Below are 27,016 nucleotides of genomic sequence, written 5' to 3'. Positions count from 1 at the left end.
GTAATGTAATCATCAAATGTTAAAATATACTCATAATATTCCTCGGTTATTGTAAGCAGACTCCTTTTATAGGTTCATAGATTCATAGGTTGGTACTAGGCTATTAGCCCTAGGGCCTATACAAGCCTAGCCATAACAATTTCCTGGCTATTTCTTCCCACACTATTTACTTCCCTGGACCCCTGTCTAACAGGGCGATTGATGTGATCCCCGGGGTGAATTTCCTTTCTCCCATCCAATAGTCAAGGTTCCTTTTGAAGAGGACCAAAGAGGCACTCTGCTTGACATGTATGGGCAATCTATTCCAGAGTCTGGGGAGTCTCTGGGTCAGGAACCTATCCCTCCAGCATGTTTTGTTTACTGTGATGACAAGGTTTAGATCCCTGGAGCATGTGGCTCTGAGGGATTGGGATTTCTTTAAGTGTAGCATGTCCAACAGCTCTGGGTTTGACATGGCCTTGTATGTTAAGCAAAGATCGCCTCTGAGTAGATGATATGCGACAGAGTATAGCTGGAGTTTTTTAAGGCGGTCAGCGTAGGGCATTCTTTTAGTGAGGTATTTCTGTGGCCTTTCCAGTTATTGCAGATGTCTTGAGAGGTACATACCAAATGGGGCATTGTATTCTATAATGGGTCTAATGAGGGATGAGTACAGTGGGACAATGACCTCCTTTTTTCTGGATGAAAAGCTCTTAGTGATGAGGTGTGCCACATAGAAGGATTTCCTGACTGTTGTGGCGATGTGGTTATCGAAGGTGAGACCACTGTCCACCTGTGTCCCTAAGTCTCTTATCAAACTTTCAGTGTTTAGTGTACTGCCACCTATATGGTAATTCACGGATACATGTTTTTTCCCAAAGGGGATAACTATACATTTCTTGGCATTGAACTTGAGCCAATTTCTCTGGCACCAAGCATCTGTTTCTGTAAGGCCCTTTTGTAGAGTATCCACATAATTTGGGGATTCAATAATGGCTCCCAGTTTGCAGTCATCTGCAAACTTTGTTATCCAGAGTCCCTTAGTGTTGGCCTGTACTTCAGAGAAGTAGATGCCAAACAAGAGCGGTCCAAGGACTGAACCCTTAGGTACTCCACTTGTCACTTGTCTGGAGCTGGATTTGGAGTCGGCTACTTTTACAGTGTGGGTTCTATCAGTAAGCCAGTTAGCAACCCATTGGGTGACGTAGGGATTAATGCCCAACTTAGTAAGTTTATCTATGATTCCAGAGTGGGGGATGGTGTCAAAGGCCTTGGCAAGGTCTAGATAGGCTGTGTGGACCACCTTACCCTTGTCCATGGCACTGGAGACTGATTCGAAGAAGTCAATCAAGTTCAGGAGACAAGATCGGCCCTTCACGAACCCAAACTGGGTGAGGTCCAGTGTTTGAAGGTTGCCAATGTCTTTGTTTATAAGTTCCATGATAATACGCTCCATGGCCTTGCAGATAAGGCTTGTCAGACTGATGGGATGGTAGTTTCCGGGATCCAAGGTGGATCCCCCCTTGTGGAGTGGGATAACTGTAGCTGTGCTCCACTCAGTCGGCACGAAACCTGAGGTGAGGCTATGATTAAACATGACACTTAGGTGAGGTGCCAGTTCATATTGTAGTTCATGTAGTACACAGCCCGGGATGTCATCTGGTCCCATGGATGCTGTATTCTTAGCTTTGGAGAGTGCGTTTTTTACCTGTGTGGCCGTTATTACTGGAATTTGGCAATCTTCCGGTATTGAGATGGACCATTTAGGGGGTGAGAGGGGGGTGAAGTTGGCACTGAATCGATCTGCCAGGATATTGGCAATATCCTTGGAATCAGTATATTTAATGCCATTCTGTTTTAGCTCAGAGCAGATCTGAGCATTGCCATTTAGATTCTTGACATAGTTATAGAATGCCTTGTTGTTGTCTTTGGAATCTTTGGCAATTTTATTTTCGTAACTAGATTTTAAGGATTTTATGAGGGACATCAGTTTCTTACTGAGGCTGGTAAGGAAGTTTTTTGCATCCTGGGATTTTCCTCTTTTCTGCAACAGTTTCTTCCTTTTGTTGTAAAGTTTGTTTATGGCAGGGGACCACTAGATTGGCTTCTTTTTTTTGGATGAGAGCATCTTGGTTATATTTGGGATGGCACGATTTATGCATGAGTGGATGTGCTCGTACAGTGCCTTAGTGTAGGATTCAGCAGTTGAACTTTCAGCTCCCGTCTGCATGGGTGTCATGAAGTTTGTCACTTCTGACTTGAGTAGCATGAAGTTGGCTTTGAAGAAGTTTTTTATGGAGGTTTCCTTACTGGGGGGTGGGGGTGGGATGTGGATGTTAAGGGTGATTAGCTTATGGTCAGATGTGACTAACGAGGGGGTGACCACAGGTGTGGAGCATCGATTTCCCATGTTGGTAATGACCAGGTCTAGGATATTGGAGCCCCTGGTGGGACTATGGATTAGTTGATCCAGGGCATTGGAATTTATGAATTCCAAGAACCGTTGGGCAAAGGTGTTGGTACATGAGTAGCTTTCCCAGTTAATGGCAGGGTAGTTAAAATCATCCAGTATTAGGGTGTTTGATTCTATCTTAATATTTTCCAGTATGTTTAGAAAGGTGTAGTGAGAATCTTGGGGTATGGTGGGGGATCTGTAGCAAGCTACAATTTGGATTGCAGTCTTACCTAGTGTTAGTTGCACCTGGAGAATTTCAGACGCATTGTGTTGGGCAACTAGCCTGGTGGTGTGAATATCCTTGGTGAATATTGACACTCCTCCACCTTTAGTGTTTCAGTCCTGCTTTGGTGGCCGAAAAGTGTGGTAAGAGTTGTAGCCTGGCATTGCAGGGGTGCTCTCTGGAGCGTTGAACCAGGTCTCAGTTACTGCACAGATATCGATGTTCTCCATTTTTAGGAGTGCCTCGAGAGAGTGCATTTTGAGGTTTAGACTTCTAGCATTGAGCAGCATTACCTTCAGATTTTGCATGCTTGTACCTGTTATGGTGGTGGTTTTGTTCTTTGAACTTTGCCTTAAAAAGGCACTATAGGGGTGGCAAGAGCCTTAGCCAGTAACCTGAATCCCAGAGGTGACAGGTGCAGACCATCTCTGGCAAAGCATTGTGGTCTGTCAATCATGTCGTCCCAGGCAGACAGATACTGGATCCCCTTTGAATGACACCAGAAGCTTAGCCAATTGTTGAAGTCAATCATTTTGTCCTTATATTGTGGTATCATTCTGGGTGAAGGCAGGATGCTACTTAGGGCTAGGGTCATACCTGCCTGGGCCACATGATCCGAGAGCTCTTCCATGTCTCTTTTCATGTAGTCCAGGGAGGTACGTCTCAAGTCATTCACTCCAACATGGACAATGACAGAGTCATATTTGTACTTGTTGTGGAGTGACTTGAGTGCATGCGTTATGTGGCGGATCCTGGCACCCAACAGGCAGCTGACTGTAATTTTCTCCTTGTTCAACCTGGTGAGAGGGACATCAGTGTGCCGGACTATAGAGTCACCTATGACTAAAGTGTTAGGTACATTGTCTTGCCTTAGGGGCTGTTGCTGGGTGGCACACAGGTGTTTTGAACTATGTGACACTTTGGTTGTGATTGGTGTTTGTTTGCGTTTCAGCTTCAGAGGTCCTTGTTGCTTGGGCAGGTTACAGTTAAGGGCCTCTGCATATGTGGATTTAGTGTTGCTATATGTGGGTGTTGGTGGTGTGGGTTTAGAAGGGCTATGTGTTGCTTGAGGTGTAGTGTGGGTGTTAACCTTCTCCTCTTGACTGTCTAGCACAATCTTGGGTGGAGAGAGCTTTGCTTCCATTTTGGCTATGTAAGTGCATCTCTCACAGGTTGTATTGTTGGGCAGTAGGAGGAGAGGGTTGTCTGTGTACATGAGGCAATTGCTGCATTGCCCCAGTATGCCCAGATTCACCAGGTGGACAGGAGAAATCACCGGATGCTGACCCTTGGACATGCCTGGTTTGATGCTTTTTTTTTTTTTTTTTTTTTTTGTAAAGTACAGGAGCTGTTTTCCTTTACCTTAGCAAGGTACTTTGCAATTATAGGCTGTTTAGTGCCTACTAAATTATGTATGTCACACATGGTACATGTTTAGAAGATTATGACTTTGGATAACCATTAACTCTGCATAAGTGATAAATATGAATTATTTGTAAAGGTAAATAAAATAAATACATCAAACCATTAATGATTTAAAGAGCTAGCAATGTACATCTCAATCTAAAAAATGCTATACTTTTTCTGAACAAATGAATGGAGCTTGCAAAGTTTTAAAGAAAGATAATTCCCACTAAAAGAATACTAATGTGGTAAAGAGACAATACCACTAAAAGGCACAGTAATCCTGCCAGACCAGTACCAAATTCTAAAAGTATTTTGTAAAGACAAGTCTTGAAGTCCCTATACTTTCAATACAATTGTAACAGTCAGTTAACCTAATTCTAGGAAAACGTATCCATCTTGCATATTATTATTAAAATTGCAAAACAATCCCATATCCCCCTGGTAAAACTGTGCAAACACAGAAGTAATTGTAAACCAAACAATCTAAACTAAATATCAACTAATGGTTATAAAAGTACAACATCCCTAATGAAATAGCTATATCCAAATAAACACTTCTAATGATAAAGATGCACAAATAATTTGCAGGGTTTGTTTTATACCTTCATCCATAAAAACTTAATGTTGCCAAGAGAACAGAGATATTAAAAACAAAAAGAAAACAAACACTACAGAAACTGGATTAACCAAGCAACTGTTGTGCATGTTTCTTCATACTTCTTTTGTTGTACAACCTATTAATACCAGGGATCGAGCAGGGTGATTTGTTTTTCTGGTTTCATCTGGGTGTATTTTGATCTGGTACTCCTGTTCGATTCCCAGCTGGAGTGCCTTCTGTGTGGAGTCCGCATGTCCTCCCCATGGCATAGTGGCGTTCGAAAGACATGCGTGAATGGGCATGCCTTCGCTGAAGGTTGGGCTTCGGGCTGGCAACTTGGCACCATAAAAATCTACTGCCAATCATTAGCAGACCGGAGTTCCGCTGTGGTAACCCCTAACCGGGAAAAAGCTGAAAAGACAAAGAAAGACTGCCATTTCTATGCAATTGTTTATATGGTCATACACGGCTTTTGTGTGCACCCCTGCATAGGTTTCTGTGTTTTCTGGATTTGGGGGAGCTTGAAAACTCCCTATGCCATCCCATAATGGGGTTAATTTACCTTAGAGAAATTCTTAAAAGTTTTTGGGGTTAGATGGGAGGACTAGTTTTACCTTTACTTCAAGGAAGACCATTTTGTGATCTGATCTTACCAGTGAGGACATCACATGGGGGTGGTGGTGCAGCACTCTCCCATATTTGTGAGTACCCGATCTAGGATACTTGTTCCCCTGGTGGAAGTACAGACTAGCTGCTCCAGGGCATTTCAGTTTACAAATCCAAGAAATCATTGGGCCTGCATTGAAGTGGTCAAGTATGCCTCCCAATTAATGGAGAAGTGGTTAAAATCACCCATGAGTATGGTATTGGACCGGATGGTGAGTGATTCTAATAACTTTAGGAATGAAGTATGGGTTTCCTGGTTCATGGTGGGGGACCTGTAGCTAGCAAGAATATGCTAATGGATTTTCCCATGGCTACCTGGACATGGAGTAGCTCAAGCATGTCATATTGTTTGACCAGCCTTGAGGTGTGCTTATCCTTTATGTAGACAGATACACCTCTGCCTTTTGCTCTTTCATGTTCAGTGGGTGGGCAGAATGTATGAAAGGCATTATAGTCATGCACAGCCAGAATGCTTTCCATGGTTTTGAATCATGTTTCAGTAACTGTAGAGATGTCAGCATTCTCCAGGGTGAGGACAGCTTCCAGGGAGTGCAGTTTCTTGTTGAGGTTCCTAGCAGTGAGCAGTAGCACCTTTAGCTTGTTCTGAGTAGCTTTTGTTATGCTGGACAGTTTACCTGTTTGGCAATCCCCTCCAAAAAAGGCATTATAGGGGTAGACAATATTTTGTCCAATATCTAAATTCCTGGCAAATCAGCGTTGCCTGTCAACTACATCCTACCAGGCTGACAAGTATTGGACGGACCCCTTTGGAATGACACCAGTAGCTAAGCCAATTGTTGAATTCAATCATTTTCTGCTGGTATTGTGGCATCATCCTTGGAGACAGTAGAATGCTGGTCAATGCTAGGCTCATACCTGCCTGTGACACATATTCTGAGAGCTTTATCATGTCTCTCTTTACATAGTCCAAGGAGGTATGTCTCAGGTCATTCATGCTCACATGGACTATGACTGAGTCATACTGGCCCTTAGGGGTAATTGACCTGAGTGCTTGCATGATCTAGTGAATCCTGGCCCCTGACCATCATCTAACTGTAACCTACCCCTTATCCAACCTGGTACAAGAGACATCAGTGTGTCTCACAATGTAGTCTCCTATTACTAGAATATAAGGTTGTGGAGGGTTTCACCTTATGGACTTGGCAGTTCAGACACAATGAGATGTGACTTAATCTGTTATGATGGGCACTGTCTTGTTTCTGTACATGCAGAGTTTCTGAAGACTGTGTCTGAGAGGCCTTTGAGATTTGGGTAAGTTACATGTGAGCACCTCCACATATGTGGTTCTAGGTGTGTGGTTCTTTATGGGTGCAGTCAGTGACGTGTGTGAGTCACTGACATCCTGTCTGTTGCTTTTTGTGTCTGTATGTGAGAGTCTAGCCTCCAGTGTCAATGTGTACATCTCTCATATACTGTATTTGTCTGTTTGAGAATAAAATGGTTGTCGGTATATATAAGGCAATTGTTACATTGCCTCAGCATACCTGTGTCCACCAAACTGGATGCAGAAATAGCAGGAAACTGCCCGTCTATGGCTGCAGGTGGGAAAATAACTAGCAGAGAGTCATCAACAGTACTTGCGGTTTCTACCACTCTTGAGTCTTAGCAGAAAAGCCAAAGACCCAGAAATTTTCTGTGTATTTTTAAATATCACTCAAGAAACAAATTACCCAATGAAAAAAAAAAAACAAGTGAAATGTGCAGAATAGGCAACTAAAGTGTCTATCTGCCACACCGAAAAAATGTCAGACCAAGCAGATTTCTTAAAACAGAAAACAAAATGGAGCAGGTAAAACAGAAAGTAGCTCTATCAGTTTAAGCAACTAACAGACAAAAAAGTATAGGTTTACTTTCCTCACCCAGCAGGAAGTCACCAGCAGTGCTTGTAGTCATTGTAGGTCTTCAGTCTTATCAAAAAAGACAAAGACCCAGAAATTCTTTGTATATGTAAGTATCATGCAAGAAAAATGAAACAGAAAACATAACATAAAACATCCTAGAAGAAAAAAGTGCCAGATAGCACATTAAATGAAAACAATTCAGAAAAACAGTGTCCCCATATTTATAAAATAGAACACATATTCAGAAATAAGTTTGTAAAAATTAGATAAAATTACTAAAAATCAAGTAAGCACACACGCATATTCAGAAATAAGTTCGTAAAAATTAGATAAATAAAATTACTAAAAATCAAGTAAGCACACTAACGCAATCAAAATGTCAAAACATTTTTGCTCATCTGGTACATAAAGCATAACAATGGACTTTTATGAAAATCAAATGAACTCAGAAACATACTTAGAAATAGCATAACACACTAAGAAATGCAAAAAGACACTAATATACCCTAAAAACTTACATAAACCTAAGAAGTAAACTAAACTATTACATTACCTACTTACCAAAGTATGACTTTACAATAGACAGTGAAGTGAACAAATCAATTACTTTCAATGATACACTAAAACAACAGAAAACTAGAAAAAGAGATGGCCACCCACTAAAACCATGAAATGAACCAAACATCATAAAACACTCACCAGCACTAAGCACAGTCACAGCTAAATGTCTAGCAAAAGGCAACATTATTTTTATTTTCCTATCTTTAGTACCTAGAAGTACAGTCTTACACTTCAGATTTTCCATCAGAGGTTTAGTTTTAAGCAATGTCAAAGAAATGTAAGGTAATCTTCCAAAATAGCTTGAGGGTTGGTATAATTGTTACGGTGCCTGCCTCACAGATACATGGTTTGATTATTAGCTTTAGGAGATGCTAAGCTTAAAATAGCCCACAGGGGCAGCTAACCTATTAATTCACTATGAACCTATAAGATGCACACATATCTTCTTGTTGTTCACGCTCACTTCTAGTAAACTCTCCAGCTAGTTTCTTTCAAAAGTCACTACTCTTTGTCACAATACCCCTTCTCAAAGGGACGGAAACATCTCTTCCAGTTGATTTCTGAATGGTAACCACAAAAAGTCTCTAATCTTGACCCTATAACTTCCAACACAAAATAGCATTTTTCATACAAAAAATAGCATTTCATATGAAAATGACATTTTCAAAGCTTTTTTATAGCCTTTCAACGTTCACTAATGCCACAGTGACCCCTCTCAGATAGAAGTCCCTGGTTCTATGCTGCTTCGGATGGGTCATGGGACCCAAATTTATTTATTTATTTGTTTATTTACTGACATTTGATTACTAGGGAAGTCCAACTGGGTAGAAGCCCATTTTCAGTGGAGGCCTGGGGAGAAACGCTCCAAATTATTACAAAACATTTTAAGAACAATAATTTTATGATCTTCAAAAATAAAACAAAGACGTCTGCAGTTTAAATAATTATAACAAATTAGCAATAATATAAAAACATTGGTTAAGAATCTATACAAGATACATGACGAGCATTTAATATTTACAGAAATTGTAGAAAGTTTGTAGAAAAATTAAAGGTAAATTAGTCTAATACAAATGGGAACTGTAAGATGAAGTGAGGGGGAAAAAGCTTACAGTATACTTAGAGAGAAAGTCAGGGAAGAGAATATGATAGAAGTAAGGAAGTAAGAGAAGAAGGGAGAGTAAGGAGGTATAAGGAATGAAAAGGCACTTGTTCATATTTTGGGATACAGTTTATCCTGGTTTTACACAAGAACAGAGCCAGATTTTAACTAGGAATTCTTTCAGTGGTTTTGAAAGATGGGGGGGGGGGGTTACTGACCTGATGGATACAGGTAAGGAGTTCCAGACCTAGCAACCTTGTACAAGTATAGACAATGCCTAGCAGATTTTCTAGGTTTATACACAGACAGCAGTTTTTGGTCACTGGATTGCAATGACCGAATAGGACAGATAACCCATCCAAATTGGCATTTATGTCACTTCACCTAAAGAACTGTTAGTCAAATCGGAGTTGGGGCACATGAGAAATCTTGTTTTGCCTAGTTTCTCTACAAGCTCACCAACGCTAGGAAATGAGGTTGAGCAAGTGCCGAATTTGGACACATCACTAATCATCATTCTCTTTCGGCTTTTCCCGTTAGGGGTCGCCACAGCGGATCATCTCTTTCCATTTCTTCCTATCCTCTGCATCTTGCTCTGTCACACCAACCGCCTGCATGTCCTCTCTCACCACGTCCATAAACCTTATCTTAGGCCTTCCTCTATTCCTCTTACCTGGCAGCTCCATCCTTAGCATCTTTTTCCCAATATACCCATCATCCCTCCTCAGCACATGTCCAAACCAACGCAATCTCGTCTCTCTTGCTTTGTCTCCAAACTGTCCAACATGAGCTGACCCTCTAATATACCGATTCCTAATCCTATCCATCCTAGTCACACCGATTGCAAATCTTAACATCTTTAACTCTGCCACATCCAGCTCTGACTCCTGCCTTTTGTCAATGCCACTGTCTCCAACCCATATAACATAGCTGGTCTCACTACACTCTTGTAGACCTTCCCTTTCACTCTTACGGATACCCGTCTGTCACAAATCACTCCTGACACTCTTCTCCACCCATTCCACCCAGCCTGTACTCTCTTCTTCACCTCTCTTCCACATTCACCATTACTCTGAACTGTTGATCCCAAGTACTTAAACTCGTCCACCTTTACCAACTCTACTCCCTGCATCCTCACCATTCCTCTACCCTCCCTCTCATTTACACACATATATTCTGTCTTAGCCCTGCTGACCCTCATTCCTCTGCTCTCTAGAGCATATCTCCACCTCTCCAGAGTCTCCTCAACCTGATTCCTACTCTCACTACAGATCACAATGTCATCTGCAAACATCATAGTCCACAGGGCCTCCTGTCTGATCTCATCTGTCAACCTGTCCATCACCACTGCAAATAAGAAAGGACTCAGAGCTGATCCTTGATGTAATCCCACCTCCACCTTAAACGGATCTGTCACTCCCACTGCAGTCCTCACCACTGTCACACTACCCTCGTACATATCCTGTACCACTCTTACGTACTTCTCTGCCACTCCCGACTTCCTCATACAATACCACAACTCTTCTCTAGGCACCCAGTCATATGCTTTCTCCAAGTCTACAAAGACACAATGCAACTCCTTCTGACCTTCTCTGTATTTCTCCATCAACACTCTCAGAGCAAACATTGCATCTGTAGTGCTCTTTCCTGGCATGAAACCATACTGCTGATCACTAATCATCACCTCCCTTCTTAACCTTGCTTCCACTACTCTTTCCCATAACTTCAAGCTGTGACTAATCAGTTTTATCCCTCTGTAGTTACTGCAGCTCTGCACATCACCCTTATTCTTAAAGATAGGTACCAAAACACTTTTTCTCCACTCCTCAGGCATCCTCTGACTTTCCAAAATTTCATTAAACAATCTAGTTAGAAATTCCACTGCCATTTCTCCTAAGCACCTCCATGCTTCCATTGGTATGTCATCAAGGCCAACAGCCTTTCCATTTTTCATCCTCTTCATAGCTGCCCTTACTTCCTCCTTGCTAATCTGTTTCACTTCCTGATTCACTATCCCCACATCATCCAACCTTCTCTCTCTCTCATTCTCTTCATTCATCAGCCTCTCAAAATACTCTTTCCATCTACTCAACACACTCTCCTCTCTTGTGAGTACCTTTCCCTCACTATCCTTTATCACCCTTACATGCTGCACATCTTTCCCAGCTCTGTCCCTCTGTCTAGCTAATCGGTACAGGTCCTTTTCTCCCTCTTTAGTGTCCAATCTCTTGTACAACTCTCCATATGCCCTATCCTTAGCTTTCGCCACCTCTCTCTTTGCCATCGCCTCATCTCCTTATACTCATGTCTACTTTCTTCATCTCTTTGACAATCCCACTTCTTCTTCGCCAGCCTCTTCCTCTGTATACTCTCCTGTACTTCCTCATTCCACCACCAGGTCTCCTTGTCCTCCTTCCTCTGTCCAGATGTCACACCAAGCACCTTTCTAGCAGTCACCCTTACTAGTTCTGCTGTAGTTACCCAGCTATTCGGTAACTCTCCACTGCCTCTCAGTGCCTGTCTTAACTCTTCCCTAAACTCCACTTCACAATCACCCTTTTTTAACTTCCACCATTTAATCCTTGGCACAGCTTTCACATTCCTCCTCCTCTTCTTGATCACCAACGTCATTCTACATACCACCAATCTATGCTGATTAACTACACTTTCCCCTGCCATGGACACATCACTAATATTTTCTGGAAATCCCCAAAAACTTCCAAGGAGACTAGCATAAGGTCAAACAGCCATGAATAGTATTAAGCACAAGGCTGAATGGCACTGATTAATATTTGGCTCATGGTCCAGTTATTTAGACCCAAATCAAGATATTCAGCAGCCTATCTGGACAATGTGGTAATTTTTATCAAGGACTGGGAAAGTTGCCTTCTTAAGACGCAGGCCATTTTGGACTCCTTCCACCACGCTGGACTATTAGTAAACTCAGAAAAGTACAAGCAACACATGGCAGAACCCCACTATATGATCTGCATGACAGTCAGAGGAATAGTAAAGCTTTAGGCTAAAAAAGTAACCATAGTGTGGAAACAGACCAGCCTCACTATAGAATGGCTGGTTAATGATTTCCCAGACTTGGTGAACTGTTATCATGAGTTTATCCCATACTTTGTCTCTAGTACTTATCCCTTCACTGACCTAACCAAACGTAGCACCCCGCTAAATGTCAAATGGATAGATGTCACAGAACATGCATTTCAGAATGTGAAGACCATGTTGTGCTCAGAGCCAACCTGAATAGCTCTGGACTTCTCTAAGCAATCTATTATTTTTACTGAAGCCTCTGAGGTAGGAATCATAGCGGTTCTGCCAAAAAATGTAGAAAAGTACAAACATCTCTTTCGCTATGTTAGCTGTAAAGTCTAATGCTGAAAGGCATTTGAATATGATATTTAACAATGAGGTGAGCCCGCAATACAGTGAAGTATTATCTTCTAGGTGCATAATTTACATTAGTTATAGACTACTCACTGCTTCAGTAGTTTTATGAGCAATGGCATGGCAACGCTAAACTTTTCTGGTACGTGCTGTTCCTGCAACCCTTTCATTTTATAATTTTCACCTGTCCTGGATGCATCTGCCTCTAAAATGACTACCAAGAATATTTTATACCAAAATTCACCAGAGTTAAAAAACATAACTTTGTGCAGCAATCAGTCAGATAAGATGTGCACTACACTCTCTTAAACATTTATTTCACAAAAATGTGAGTTTGCATTTCTTGCATGATTTTAACAAATGTGTATAGTTCTGCCAAAACTAAATACTTTGACCTCAGACTTTCAACATGCCATCAACATTCCACCACTTGAACTATGGCTGTCAATTTGTGCAACTCTGATTTGGAATGTGGTTCACAAAAACTACTTCAAGACAACATTTACAAGAAGAATTGTGTAATAGCACACAACAGCTTGACAAAAAGTCCATTAAATGACTACTCTGCAAGCTTCACACCAAATTCCACTCAGTTAAAAATGGTAGCGGGTAAAAAGGTACAGCTATGCACAGCAATAGCTAAAATGAGCAGAACTATCTTTTATTAAAATGCACTGTAAAAACATAGAATTACCATACATAAACTATTAAATATGAAATTCCAACGGCAAAGAAATGAAGATGCTCATTTTTGTAAGTTCAATAAGCACTCAGCAGTGTCCATGGTACCGATAGGATACTTGCCCTTTTAGGCTCAGGAATATAAGTGCCATGCAAACTCTTTGTCTGAATGTATGCATACACACCCATGCATGGTATCTTATGTGTATGTACACTTATGTGTGCATATATGTTACAACATAAACATTAATAAAACCTTCTCTGTAACAATACCATAGAAGGGAAGTACATTTGTGTAAGTAAAGTTACCATAATGGTAGATGTGCTAATGATCATTGCTGCAGTAACCTTAGCTATATGGGTTATATCCTTCCTAAGATATAATTGCCAGTCAGCTTCCGAAGCTTAAGGGCACCTTCCACATGCCCAGACCATTGAGAGCTCAAGCAGAGCTTAATGAAATCAGTAGTCTAGGTGCCAAGCCCTTCAGAGCTTTCATACCAATAGAAAAAGGGAAGCTACAGCCCAGAGACAGTTCATCGCTAGGTACATAAAGATCAATGTCCTCTCCCTGTTAACAACAATCATACAAAGAAATAAGGGAGATGGAGGAAGCAGGTACTGCAACAGTGATCTATTCAAACATCTACTGTTGGGGTAAGTATACTTAAATAGTTATATGATGTTCATCAGGTGGAATACCATAGCATATAAGGTTTAGGAGAAAAGATTAAGGTCCATGAGCCCCTGATGAATGGTTCTGGTAAATTCTGCTCAAGACCAGGAAAATTAATCTAGTTGTGCTTTGTAAAGGTATGGACAGAGGACCAAGATGCTGCCTCTAGAAAACTTCTAGAGTCCAACCCTTTCCAAGGAGCCATTGACAAAGTCAAGACCTGAGTAGAATATGCCTTGACCCTGCTTGTATGTGACTTATGATGAGAACAATGAAAGGAAATAGCAAGGGACAAACATTTTGAAACTGTCTGCTTTAACAACAGTTGTCATTTCTTACTTTCGTAAGAAATGAATAACTAGTCAGAATTTCTGAAGATTTTAGTTCTGTCAAGATAATATGGGAGTTGTTTGTGAAAGTCTAGAGTAAGACAAATCCATTCTCCCTCATCTAAGGCTGTGGAAAGAAGACATGGTGATGGGCTGGTTGGCTCAAAGCAAACTTTGAAATCACATTTGACAAAAAAGAAGGATTTGTTCTCAAGGAAGCACTATCTTAGAGAAAAATGAAATAAGGTTGACCCACGAAAGAGCTTGCAACTCATGACACCCTTCTTGCAGAAGTCAAAACAATCAACAAAACCATTTTCCATTATAAAAACCAGAAGTCAGTACTTTTTAAACAAAAACTAAACTGCTAAGAATAAGCCACCTGTTGTATAGGTGGGTAGATATGTAAAAACCCACTTCAAAAACAGCTCGATATGTGAGTGCATTGAAAGAGGAGGATTTGTGGGCGGACGTTAAAATGGCCTAACAATGAACCATGAAAAATTAATAAAAAGGGTCAAAGGCTAAAATCTCACACAAATACTTTAGAATCAGGGAAATGCTAGTTTTAAAGGGTCCTGGTTCTTAATGTGGCACTAAGCAGAAAATCTTTTCCATTTACCAGTATATGATTTCCTAGTAGCAGGTTTATTTGTCTCCTTTAATGTCTGCTGCACATCCTCAGATAATATGTGCCTAAAAGGAATTAAAACTGTATCATCCATGTGCATATATGTTACAACATAAACATTAATAAAACCTTCTCTGTAACAATACCATAGAAGGGAAGTACAGTTGTGTAAGTAAAGTTACCATAATGGTAGATGTGCTAATGATCACTGCTGCAGTAACCTTAGCTATATGGGTTATATCCTTCCTAAGATATAATTGCCAGTCAGCTTCCGAAGCTTAAGGGCACCTTCCACATGCCCAGACCATTGAGAGCTCAAGCAGAGCTTAATGAAATCAGTAGTCTAGGTGCCAAGCCCTTCAGAGCTTTCATGCCAATAGAAAAAGGGAAGCTACAGCCCAGAGACAGTTCATCGCTAGGTACATAAAGATCAATGTCCTCTCCCTGTTAACAACAATCATACAAAGAAATAAGGGAGTTGGAGGGAGCAGGTACTGCAACAGTGATCTATTCAAACATCTACTGTTGGGGTAAGTATACTTAAATAGTTATATGATGTTCATCAGGTGGAATACCATAGCATATAAGGTTTAGGAGAAAAGATTAGGGTCCATGAGCCCCTGATGAATGGTTCTGGTAAATTCTGCTCAAGACCAGGAAAATTAATCTAGTTGTGCTTTGTAAAGGTATGGACAGAGGACCAAGATGTTGCCTATAGAAAACTTCTAGAGTCCAACCCTTTCCAAGGAGCCATTGACAAAGTCAAGACCTGAGTAGAATATGCCTTGACCCTGCTTGTATGTGACTTATGATGAGAACAATGAAAGGAAATAGCAAGGGACAAACATTTTGAAACTGTCTGCTTCAACAACAGTTGTCATTTCTTACTTTCGTAAGAAATGAATAACTAGTCAGAATTTCTGAAGATTTTAGTTCTGTCAAGATAATATGGGAGTTGTTTGTGAAAGTCTAGAGTAAGACAAATTCATTCTCCCTCATTTAAGGCTGTGGAAAGAAGACATGGTGATGGGCTGGTTGGCTCAAAGCAAACTTTGAAATCACATTTGACAAAAAAGAAGGATTTGTTCTCAAGGAAGCACTATCTTAGAGAAAAATGAAATAAGGTTGACCCACAAAAGAGCTTGCAACTAATGACACCCTTCTTGCAGAAGTCAAAACAATCAACAAAACCATTTTCCATTATAAAAACCAGAAGTCAGTACTTTTTAAACAAAAACTAAACTGCTAAGAATAAGCCACCTGTTGTATAGGTGGGTAGATATGTAAAAACCCACTTCAAAAACAGCTCGATATGTGAGTGCATTGAAAGAGGAGGATTTGTGGGCGGATGTTAAAATGGCCTAACAATGAACCATGAAAAATGAATAAAAAGGGTCAAAGTCTAAAAATCTCACACAAATACTTTAGAATCAGGGAAATGCTAGTTTTAAAGGGTCCTGGTTCTTAATGTGGCACTAAGCAGAAAATCTTTTCCATTTACCAGTATATGATTTCCTAGTAGCAGGTTTATTTGTCTCCTTTAATGTCTGCTGCACATCCTCAGATAATATGTGCCTAAAAGGAATTAAAATTGTATCATCCATGCAGCTAGTTGCAGTTGTTTCAAGCTGGGGTGTATCAAACAACCTATGTACTGTGTGAGCATTTCCAAAAGAAGGGAGAACCACTGTCCCTTGAGCCAGAAGGGATCACCATAATGAGTCTGACAGTTAAGACTTCTAAAAATAAGAGTGGCAAAAGAAAATGCTCTTTTCCCAAATCTATTCTCCAAGCTAGAGGGATATCAGCTTTTACCAGATGCTTAGCTGCAGAAATATATGACAAATAAATCATTGCAGGGACTGATCTGGAATTACAAAAAAAGTATTTATAAGACTGAAGAACCTTATACAGTCTGTCTTCCTTTTTAGGAGCTGCTGGCTGGCTGTCAGGTACATTGCAGGCTAAACTAAAAAATTCCTTCTAATCTGGAAGTACAGGAGGAAAAGCTGTAAGATGAAGAATTCCACTTGTAATTAATTATATTTTTTCAAATAACTGGAATGTCATTTTGTTCCTAATGACAAATATTAATTCATTCTAGCAATGATTTCAGAAAGTGAAAAACTCTTCTAAGGGTAAATCAGAATAAATACTCCCTTCAGAGACAGAACTGGATGAAAATTAGTTACAAAAATTAACTGAATTTGTTCCCTGTAACGGTCTTCCCTATACATCACAGTGGTAATATTCTGAAACTAAAGAATTTATTTTTTTTTTCTTTTCCAAAAAAAAAAACAGGATGTGAAGGCTAAAGAGCTTGATGCTTGCCCCCGTTGGAGGGTGTATGGGGCACCCCCACCCCTCAACAGACCAAAAAACACTTAAAAAGTGTTTGTTTTTATTTATTTTTTTTTCCTGGGATACAGTTCAGGGATTCAAATCCTCAAAAGGTTGAACTTCATATGCTCATAGTAGAAGCTCTAAGGAAACAAAGACAAAGGAAGATAAGTGCTTAACTATTTGCTTCTTTTAAACAAAAAGCTCCACAGAAGCAGACTGACTCATGACAGCGGAGTCACCCTGGGAAATAGGTGTCCAAAAATTAGGCAGAAAAGCATTCTCTCTGCTCCTTCTTCCAAGACTGACAAGACCCATGCCCAGAGAGAACACTCTAGCAGCTGCAGAGGATGCGTCTAACATGGTTAGCCAAGAAAGAAGTCAGAAAGTATCAAAAAAGTAGTGTTTCCTCAAAATTTTAAAGACTGACAAACAAATTCTTTCTGTTTTATTTATAAAAATTAAAAATGGAAGTTTTTTTTCCCCAGAAGGGAACTTCTCTACCCATCTATGGAGAAACTCTAGGCAACCCTCAATCATCGAAGCCCACAAGAGGAGCACTCTTAGGCAGCAGAAAAGCTCTGAAGGCCTTGGCACCCAGACTGATGACTTTCTCTAGCTCTGTTTGAGCTGTTAATGATCTAGGAGCACTGAAGGTGCCCTTAAGCTTTGGATGCTTGCCAGCAGTTATATCCCAGGCAGGATATAACACATATAGCTAAGGCTACTGCATCAGTGATCAAATGATGAACATCATTAGATATAGTGAAAATTAGTCTCCGCAGTTCAGTGCTACCTACAACTGTTTTCCAGAGCTCTTTGTATAAATAAACTACACTATACAGTACACATTTGGCTGGCAGTCAACAAAATGCTGTTTACAATTTGTTCTGCAAAATGTACTGAAGTTCTGCTTGCATTACTTCATAAAGCTCATTTCACTTTTTTACCAGAGTACCACACAGTAGTAGCTCATAATTCTAGCATCATATTCATACTATGTTTCTAGTGTCCCTGATTCTCAGTGTTGCTTTTGCCCTGAAATGCTACTATGATTTCCTAAAGGAAGTCATATTTTGTCACAACATTTGAGGGCTAACAGCATACAATTAGAAATGTCATTCTTTGAAAAAGCATTCTTACATCTTACCATGTCAATTTTGTTAGAGAAGCACAATGATGTTTTTAAAAAGTGCTAGCTGTTCCTGATTTCAGTAGAACAAACTAGTATTAAGATGTGTTGAAAAAGTGCAATACTTCCCTGGTTTCAGTAGGACCTTCGTTTCTCGTATTTCTGGCTTTGTTTTTGACTCTTTAGGTGACAGTTACATTTTATCCAAGCCATAGCTCTCAACCTTCCCTCTCCAAATGTGGCACATTACCTTTCAGAAAGTTAAACAAATGGGCAAAATGTGGTACACTAACAGCTTCAGTTAAGAAGCTCGTGGTTACAAGTATTCCTACATACTTGCCAAAAAGATTATTCAGAATAATATAACTTAATATTGTTTACCATGGGTCTTTGTTAAAACAGTTCTTAACAATGTGTGACAGACAAGTTCGTTATGGGACATGGAATTTTTAAGACCTTAAATGAGGAATCTCCTAATGAGGTACAGCTTAGACGTATAAGCAACCTTGTACACATGAACTGTGAGAAACATACACAAAGGGCTGTAACAGAAATGTGAGGTTTTATCGGCTCCCCAATGGAAACTATTTCCAAACTGAAAAAAAACAGCAGATGGCGACACATTTCGGTAATTTTCCAAATCCAGTGCATGCAGGACAGTAAAGAAACCTAGAAAGTCGTACGCAAACTTCATGATTACAGTCAGGTTTAAAGAGCTGTATTGGGAACATGGCACACAACTGGCCAAAATACAAGTATTTAATAGAAGCCAAAAGAAAGAGAGCACACCATTATGTAACAGCACTTCACTACAGCATCAGAAGTGTAGTCGGGATTTTTTGAATTGCACGCTAGTTTTAGACTGTAATCCACCCACCCCAATTCCCACGCCCATGTACAACAGACTCCAAACTCTGGTGTACCCTTCTCATACCTGTCTGTCTTCGTACGTCATACATACCACATACGGTATTAATGACACACATCACACACAAGCACATACATTATATTAGAAGCATTTATTAATTGGGAAGCTGTCTTTGCTGACTCACTTGTACACTCTCTCTCTTTTATTATTATTACTGTTATTATTATTTACCATTTAGATATTTTAACACTAGACGTTTGGTTTGGTACCCTCCTGTCTGGCAGCAATGCCGCCCTCGGCCCTCTTAAATACATTTTAATAGTATGACTTTATACGGAAATAGGAAAAAATGATCACCAATACATTCCCTCCTTGCTTCGACAAGCTGTGTAGCCGATTTAGATTAGGCGATTAAATTATAAAGTTAAAGGTAAAATTCCTGTGCGTTATCTATTTTGCAAGAAACTAAATGTACAGATAATTTTTCAATAAATGCAACATAAAAGTAGCTTTTCGGAGTTGCAAACCATCACGAGAACATACCGAAGCAGCAATCTGCAGATGCTACACGGCAGAATCTTAAACCTTTAACACCGTCAGTATTCTTTTTGGGAAGTTATTTTGTCAGACAGTTAAAGCCTTCGTTGATTCTCACAGAACTATGCAAGTAAATAAAGTTATGGCATTTGTTAATAAAGGATTGTACTTTGTTTTTTAAACATTTATAAACAAATTAATTCAGGGACTAAACTGTAATCAAAAACAAAACAAACGAAGAAAAAAAAATACCCGATAGAGGGCTACAAATATATCCATCTCATAATTTTGTTACTCTGAAAGCTGAACCATTTGACTGGGTGGCCACAAATAAAACTATAACTGGTACAAAACAACATGCATATACACATTAAATGTCAGTAACGGGTAATTCAGACATAGTACCGGTACAGTCTGACTTCAGATTTACGAGTAACCACCACATTTTAGCTATAACACTTTACACTGAATACAACCATTTAGTGTTTCAGCACCTCAGTGGCAAGGAATGTCTGAACAGTTTGCATTTCACACTTAAGTGCAGTCTAATAGAAATCATTACGGCTGGACTGTTTGGTGACAGCAGATCAACACAGAATGGAAATAATGTCAAGCTCCCTCAAACCAACGCACGGCCGTTTTGTCTTAAATAATAATTATTGCATACCATAGTCCAGACCGCTGGAAGTAACACTTTCAACTAACTCAGGTATTTTACGTTCCATAATGCAGCAGCCCCCCTTATGGGCTAACTTTAAGAAAGGAAAAATGTAAAACTCCAGGAATCTGGCTATAGCCACATAATTCAAAACTATGGCACAACAAGAGCAGTCCATCACCTGCAATAAGAAAGCATATGTCTAAGGTTGACACGTGTCCATCAACATGGCAATATATTACCAAAGACAGCAGTGCAAAGGTACTCAACCTGTAATTCTTAATGTTCAGTCTCTTTGTCTCGGATTTTCTGCTCCTTCAATAACGTCTTGGTCTGGTGCCTACTAGCGTGCAAGCAATAAAAAATTTCCTATACCTTCTCCATCACAAAGCAGTCCAGCTTCAGTAGTAGCACGTGTACGCCTCTGTTTATATAGATGTTGATACACTATTATTATTGGGGAAAAGAAATGTCTGTCAGCGATCCCTTGCTAATTATTTGCAGAGTGCACAGTACCAATGCACCGCCCTCCTCGGGAGGGTGGGGAGCTGCTGTGCTTGTCTGCTCGGTGAACTGCAACTTCTGGCATCTGTGAAATTACACCATTTTGCTCAGCATTGATTTATCCAACGTCATTTTTAGTCTGTTAAGAAAGGTATTTCATTTTTAACGTCCGTTTTAGACTCTTAAGGGGCATTAAAACAATGTCTGTTTGCACTAAGATAGAGAAAGAAATAGAACATAACTGTCAATATTTAAAAGAGAAACTACAAAACATGTACTGCGGAAAGTGGGGCAGTGAAATGGAAAAATAAATAATGTAAGGATTGAGCCAACTAGCATTTTTTTTTCACATGGCAGTCCACTGGATAAGGTTGTATTCCCCTGAAAAATGTATGCTAAATGTCTTCTAAAAATACAGAAAGAAAACGAGGATGAAACCTTCATGAAGCAACAACGAGGGCTCTTAATTTTAACAATCGGTAGTTAGCTTTGAATTGGGAGGGATATCCGACGATGTATCCCCTTTTCGCTAACAGATATACTGCAGTGTAAGGGGAGATGTACCTAAGGTTATGCAATCATTTGTTATAGGTCAATTCAGCTATGGGAGAATGCAAAGACTTTTCCGATTGGAGAAGCTAATTCCGAAAAGGATGCTAATCTATCGTAGAAGAACACACACGCATGTTTCAACACAACCAAATTCCCTTTCCTGTGGGTATTATTTCATAACTTTTTAGCACAAGGATTATCAATAAAGCCAGAACTAATTGGGGCCCCCCAATCTGGGGGGAGGGATAGATGGGTCTAGTTAGGTATCAAGGAAATATTTTAAATACTGCTGTCATAAAATTAGAAAGTTTATAGAATAACGTTTTTTTAACAAGCATTTTTCTGAGGGATATGAAGTCCGAAACTGAAATGTCTTTCTATATGTAGTAACTTTAATTTATCTTGACCTCGCCAAGGCTTTCAACACCATCCCCCATTCTGGAATTATAGCTAAACTCACTAAACTAGGTATAAATCCCTATGTCACAAGATGGGTTGCCAACTGGCTCACTGACAGAATCCACACTGTAAAAGTTGCAGACTCGAAATCTGACCTCAAAGCAGTGACAAGTGGAGTACCACAGGGTTCTGTGTTGGGACCTCTCCTGTTTGGTATCTACTTCTCTGAAGTAAAGGCTAACACAGAAGGCCCCTGGCTAACGAAGTTCGCAGATGACTGCAAACTAGGAGCCATAGTCAAGTCCCCAAATGATGTGGACATCCTACAGAAGGGCCTCACTGAGACAGATGCCTGGTGTCAGAGCCATGACCTCAATCTCAATGCTAAAAAGTGCAGTGTTATCCCTTTTGGTAAAAACTCTGTACCCATGAACTACCACATAGGCAGCAATCTACTTAACACCAAATGAGTGATAAGAGACCTTGGGACTCAGGTGGACAGTAGTCTCTCCTTTGATAGTCATATCGCCACAGTAGTCAGGAAGTCCTTCTACATGGCACACCTCATCATAAAAGGGTTCTCATCCAGGAGAAAAGAGATCATTGTTCCCCTCTACTCGACACTCATTAAACCCATTATAGAGTACAATGCCCCTTTTGGAATGTACCTCACAAGACATCTACAGCAGCTGGAAAGGCCACAGAAGTACCTCACAAAGAGGATTACTGGCATCAAACAAATGCCCTACACTGACTACCTCAAAAAACTCCAGCTTTACTCCGTAGCATATCGCCTACTCCGAGGTGATCTGTCAAACTCAGAGCTGTTGGACATGCTACACCTAAAGAAATCCCAATCCCTCTGAGCTACACGCTCTAGGGACCTAAACCTTGTCACCACAATAAACAGGACATGCTGGAGGGATAGATTCCTGTCCCAGAGACTTCCTATACTCTGGAACAAGCTACCCATCTATGTCAAGCAAAGTTCTTCATTAGCACTCTTCAAGAAAAATCTTGATGAGTGGATGGGAAATAGGAAATACACCCCGGTGATCACTTCTGTGTCTCTGCTCGACAGTGGCACAGGAAAATAACTTTCTTGGGTGGCATAAGCCATGGAACCTTGTTGGCTAGGCTTACGTAGGCCCTTGGTCGATAGCCTAGTACCTACCTATGAACCTATGAACCTATTTATTTATTGACATTTGTTGGCCGGGAAAGTCTGACTAGGACAGGAGCCCATTTTTAGCGGAGGCCCGGGGAGAAAAATTCTACAAACACATTTATGATTGCACAGTATTTTACAAGAATTTACATACTTTACATAAATTGCAGTATATTACAGTAAAATATAAGTGAAACAGACTAATAAATTGTGGGAAGTTACAATATCAGAGGAAAAACAGTAATTTACAATATATATATATATATATATATATATATATATATATATATATATACACACACACACACACACACACTCACACACACACACCCACACACACACACAAACACACACACAAACACACATCACACACACTTTTTGTTGTAAATATTGGAATAGGTTGAAAGTTAAGAAAGGAAAAGATCACTAGAGGGGTAGTGTTAGGCTGAAAGAATTAATAAAGGGAAAGAAAAATCACTAGCGGGGTAGTTTTAAAGGGGTGAGGATGATAGTTAAGGTTAGTGAGATTTATAGTAAGAACTGAGTTGTTTAAAATAACTCAGTAATCTACCGGAAAAACATATTTTGTTTTATGAGGAAGGGACAAAAAATATGAGGCAAAATTCTGGACATTCTACTAAAATCTGGACACTTGAGAAGTATGCCCATGGAATGACTTTAGTGTGCAGGAGGAAGCTGGAGTACATGGTAAGAACTCACTGGGTCACAAATGGGGCATGTAGACTCCATGAAGAATCCAGCAATAAATTATATTACTGGTACATTGAAAGTGGTAACTTGGTTGAGAAGCAGCTGGTGGGTCATTAATGCAAGCTGTAACACATTCAGCATAACAGTTTAATAGTTTATAAAAGATTGTCTTTATTATTTTAGTACTGCAAGACTTAATTATTGTTGGTACTGACTTTTTCTGTTTGAGCAAAACCCATACTGCCAAGCTATATGTTAAGCCACAGAGCCACCAGTAAAATAGAAGTAATTAAAGATGGTAGTGAACTTTCGTGGTCCAGAAGATCTAAAAGTGAGAGTTTTTTATACACTGCCAAGTTATGTACAGTAATACTCCAAACTGCAGTAAACTACCGGTGTTGTGCAATATAACAGAAGCCAGAGAACACAACTGCATTCCATTCCTTCTGGGTCTGTTTATATTGTTAATATACCTCTCCATTGTACCTCATTATGAGTAATGGTCCTCATTTTGACTCTTAAAAAACCCTCAGAGTTCCACATTGAAAGGTTCTGTCACCCATTCACTTTTAAGACTATTTCAAACTGATATTCAAAGTAAACAATACTGAATCCTATTAATTAATCGAAAGAATGCTCTACAACTTTAAAATAGCACATTGTAAACATCATGTGAACTTCCTGATTGAAGTTTTTAGTAAGTGTTCCACATTTTGCCCATTTGTTCCACATTATGAGACTAGTGCCCCAAATTTTGAAGCTGCAAGGTTGAGAGCTATGATTGTTAAAATATGTGAAAATATTTCTTTGTACATAATGAACAACAACAGAAAGCTACCAGTGCCTAAAGTTGCCCTGAGTAGCTTTTCAAACATTTAACTGCAAAACAGGGTCTCTTCCTCTTCCCCTACACACTAACAACCACACATACACACACACACACACACACACACACACACACACACACACACACACACACATACACTGTCAATCTTTAATTAGAATGGACAAAAGATAATAACAAAAGATTAATATTAGATTAAAACAATTTTTCCTCTTACAATTTGACAAATAAGTTAAGAACAGCACAAGTAAAAATGTCATGCTTACTTAACTGTTTAAGAAACCAAACAGTGTACAGTAAACCCCCAAAATGATATATCACACATATCAAGTTAGTATTAATAATTCAGTGCAGAGGTGTTTTAATTGCTAGTGTAAACAAACATTTCATCAAACACATATGACTTCAAGGGTCTCTTAAAGCCACAATGTAAATGAAGGTCACAAAGAACCAGTAAGCCTTGTGTTAGGTGTAGTTTTCTGTTGTCAGCAGCTGCCACAGAAATCAGAATCAGCCGCACAGATCTCTTTTGTCTTCAGTAGTATTTCCAGTGCTGGAAGAATATCTGGCATTAACAAAAAATCTTGCCCAAATAGTGGTGTGTAGTGTCAGCTTCTTTAATTTGGGCCTAATAACATTCATTATTTTCAGTGTACCTCAACTGTCAGTAACCTCCCAGACTTTATCTATACTATAGCCATATAGGGAGAGACCTAATTCCTCAGAGAAAGCAACTAGCAAATAATAAACCTAATCAGCAATAAAACTTATAATTCCATCCACTAAACCCCTTTCCACAGACCACAGCTTATCTGTTCCTGCTCCTAAATTGTGGCAGGCTTTGGAATCTGAGCTTACTGAAATCAGAGACCACAAAAAGTTAAGACCTCTGTTTAAACAGTACCCAAAAGAGCACGTCATGTTAACTAACTCCCATGGTTGCACTATTACATTCTTCCTGGGAAACGTCTGCTTAAACTCCTGACCTCACCATACAAACTCATAACCACTGCCTTACCATCTATACTATCCGTGTATACACACACACACACACACAAATATATATATATATATATATATATATATATATATATATATATATAAAACTGCACTCTACCTACCTAATCCTGCCACTGTCTCTCTGTCTCTTATACATGTACTTGCACATATTCCTCTACACCATGCTGTTTTTCCTCTACAGCTGCCTCTCTCTGAATCTAACGTAATATAACATCAAAACCTTGAACGTATATAATGTAAATACTGTACATTGCTTTCTATCTCTACTCTCTCTCCCTGTCTGGGAATATATCTCTTTTCTACCTACATATTAGGTTAATACTAAGAGGTGATGCTAACTAACTAAGATAATCATCTCTACCATATGTGTACTCCACTTTTGCTACTAAATAATTGCCTCTTTCTCCACTGTACATCTGCCTTTCTCTGTCTACACCAGAATCTATTTCTGCTAAACTACTGCCTCCTTCTCTACTGCTCACCTGCCTCTCTCTTCTTTCACCACAATCTTGAATGTATACACAGTACACTTTGTACTCTCCACCTTTATTTTCCACACATTTTATAAACTCTACGTACTACTATTTTTCAAATATTCAGTCTTTGCAACTACTAACATAAGAGTTACAATTTGATAGTATTTAGCATTTTGTTCATACTATTTCTGCTGCCTCAATTCAACTATATGCTGTGCAAATGGCTCTCTAATCAACTATGTATGTATGTATGTTGTGAAGAGTGTTTATTTTTGCATTTGTAATTTGTTACATCTCATTATATAATTCTACATTTGTTTTTATATAATTATATGTTTGATTTACTTGTATGTAATGTGGAACTTTTCTCCCAGGACCTCCACTGAAAATGGGCTCCTTGAGCCCAGTGGACCTCCCCGGTCATCAAACTGGAAATAAATAAGTAAATAAATAAATATATTTATATTGAATGTCTAAAAAATGCACAGCCAGTAGTCCACTGCCAATCACTTCCAGTTTTGTGTTGTCCTCCTCACCTGTTTTAAACAATATTACTAAGCTGCAGTTATATAGAAGTCACCAAAACACTTGCAGCTGAATTGCTTTCCTGCAAAAGCAGCAAGAAGGAATCCAAAGAAGCTTTTTCTACATAGAGTAAGACCCCTGTGCTTTCTATGTGGGGCATTTAAGCCCCTGCCCCCCCCTTGATTATATAGTCTACCTTTGTGATTGCTGCAACTTAGTATGAAAATACATTAGGAAAAAGTTTCACTCTCTCTCTCTCTCAGGCACTGTGATCTCTGAGTTCAGCCAAACTGATATGTTTCAGTCCCACACACATATGGTTCTACAAAGATCACTGAAATATAAATGAATGATCATAAACTTGAGCAATGAAGCCAAGTAACTATGAAATGAGTAATGGAGGATCAGTCAGTTGAAGGGCACCCTGAAAATATTAATGACATGACAGTGCTACACTGTTATTTTATATTTAAAGCAATTATATAATAATAATGATACATGGTTGGGGAGGGGGAGTTATGGTGGGGTTTACATTCTCCTAGTTAGAGAGTGTGGTCATCTAGGTTTTGAAACCAAGCCAAGGAGCAACCAGGCATGCAAGCAATTTCAAAATAGCCCATACGCCTACCATATTGTTGCATAATCCTAAACATGAGTTATACCAAGCCAAAATTATTTGTACGGCCATTAAAGTATACCACATTTTATATCTAGGG

General features: G+C 39.5%; 1 protein-coding gene across 3 annotated transcripts in view; it reads right to left on the bottom strand.

The window, feature by feature from the left end:
• The window catches only part of FBLN2 (fibulin 2), a 910,922-nt gene extending 890,415 nt beyond the window's left edge, over positions 1-20,507 (bottom strand). For all 3 annotated transcript variants that reach the window (XM_044078109.1, XM_044078110.1, XM_044078111.1), the window contains exon 1: positions 20,372-20,507. The gene's annotated coding sequence lies outside the window, so the exon portion shown is untranslated. The remainder of the gene's footprint in view (positions 1-20,371) is intronic.
• Between the last annotated feature and the right edge of the window lie 6,509 nt (positions 20,508-27,016).

Source organism: Protopterus annectens, chromosome 7.part0 (genome assembly GCF_019279795.1).
Source record: "Protopterus annectens isolate FY-2018-M chromosome 7.part0, PAN1.0, whole genome shotgun sequence".
Classification (NCBI taxonomy): Eukaryota; Metazoa; Chordata; order Ceratodontiformes; family Protopteridae; genus Protopterus; species Protopterus annectens.
The sequence above is the reverse complement of the archived record's forward strand: the minus strand, read 5'-3'. Positions and strand labels throughout refer to the sequence as shown.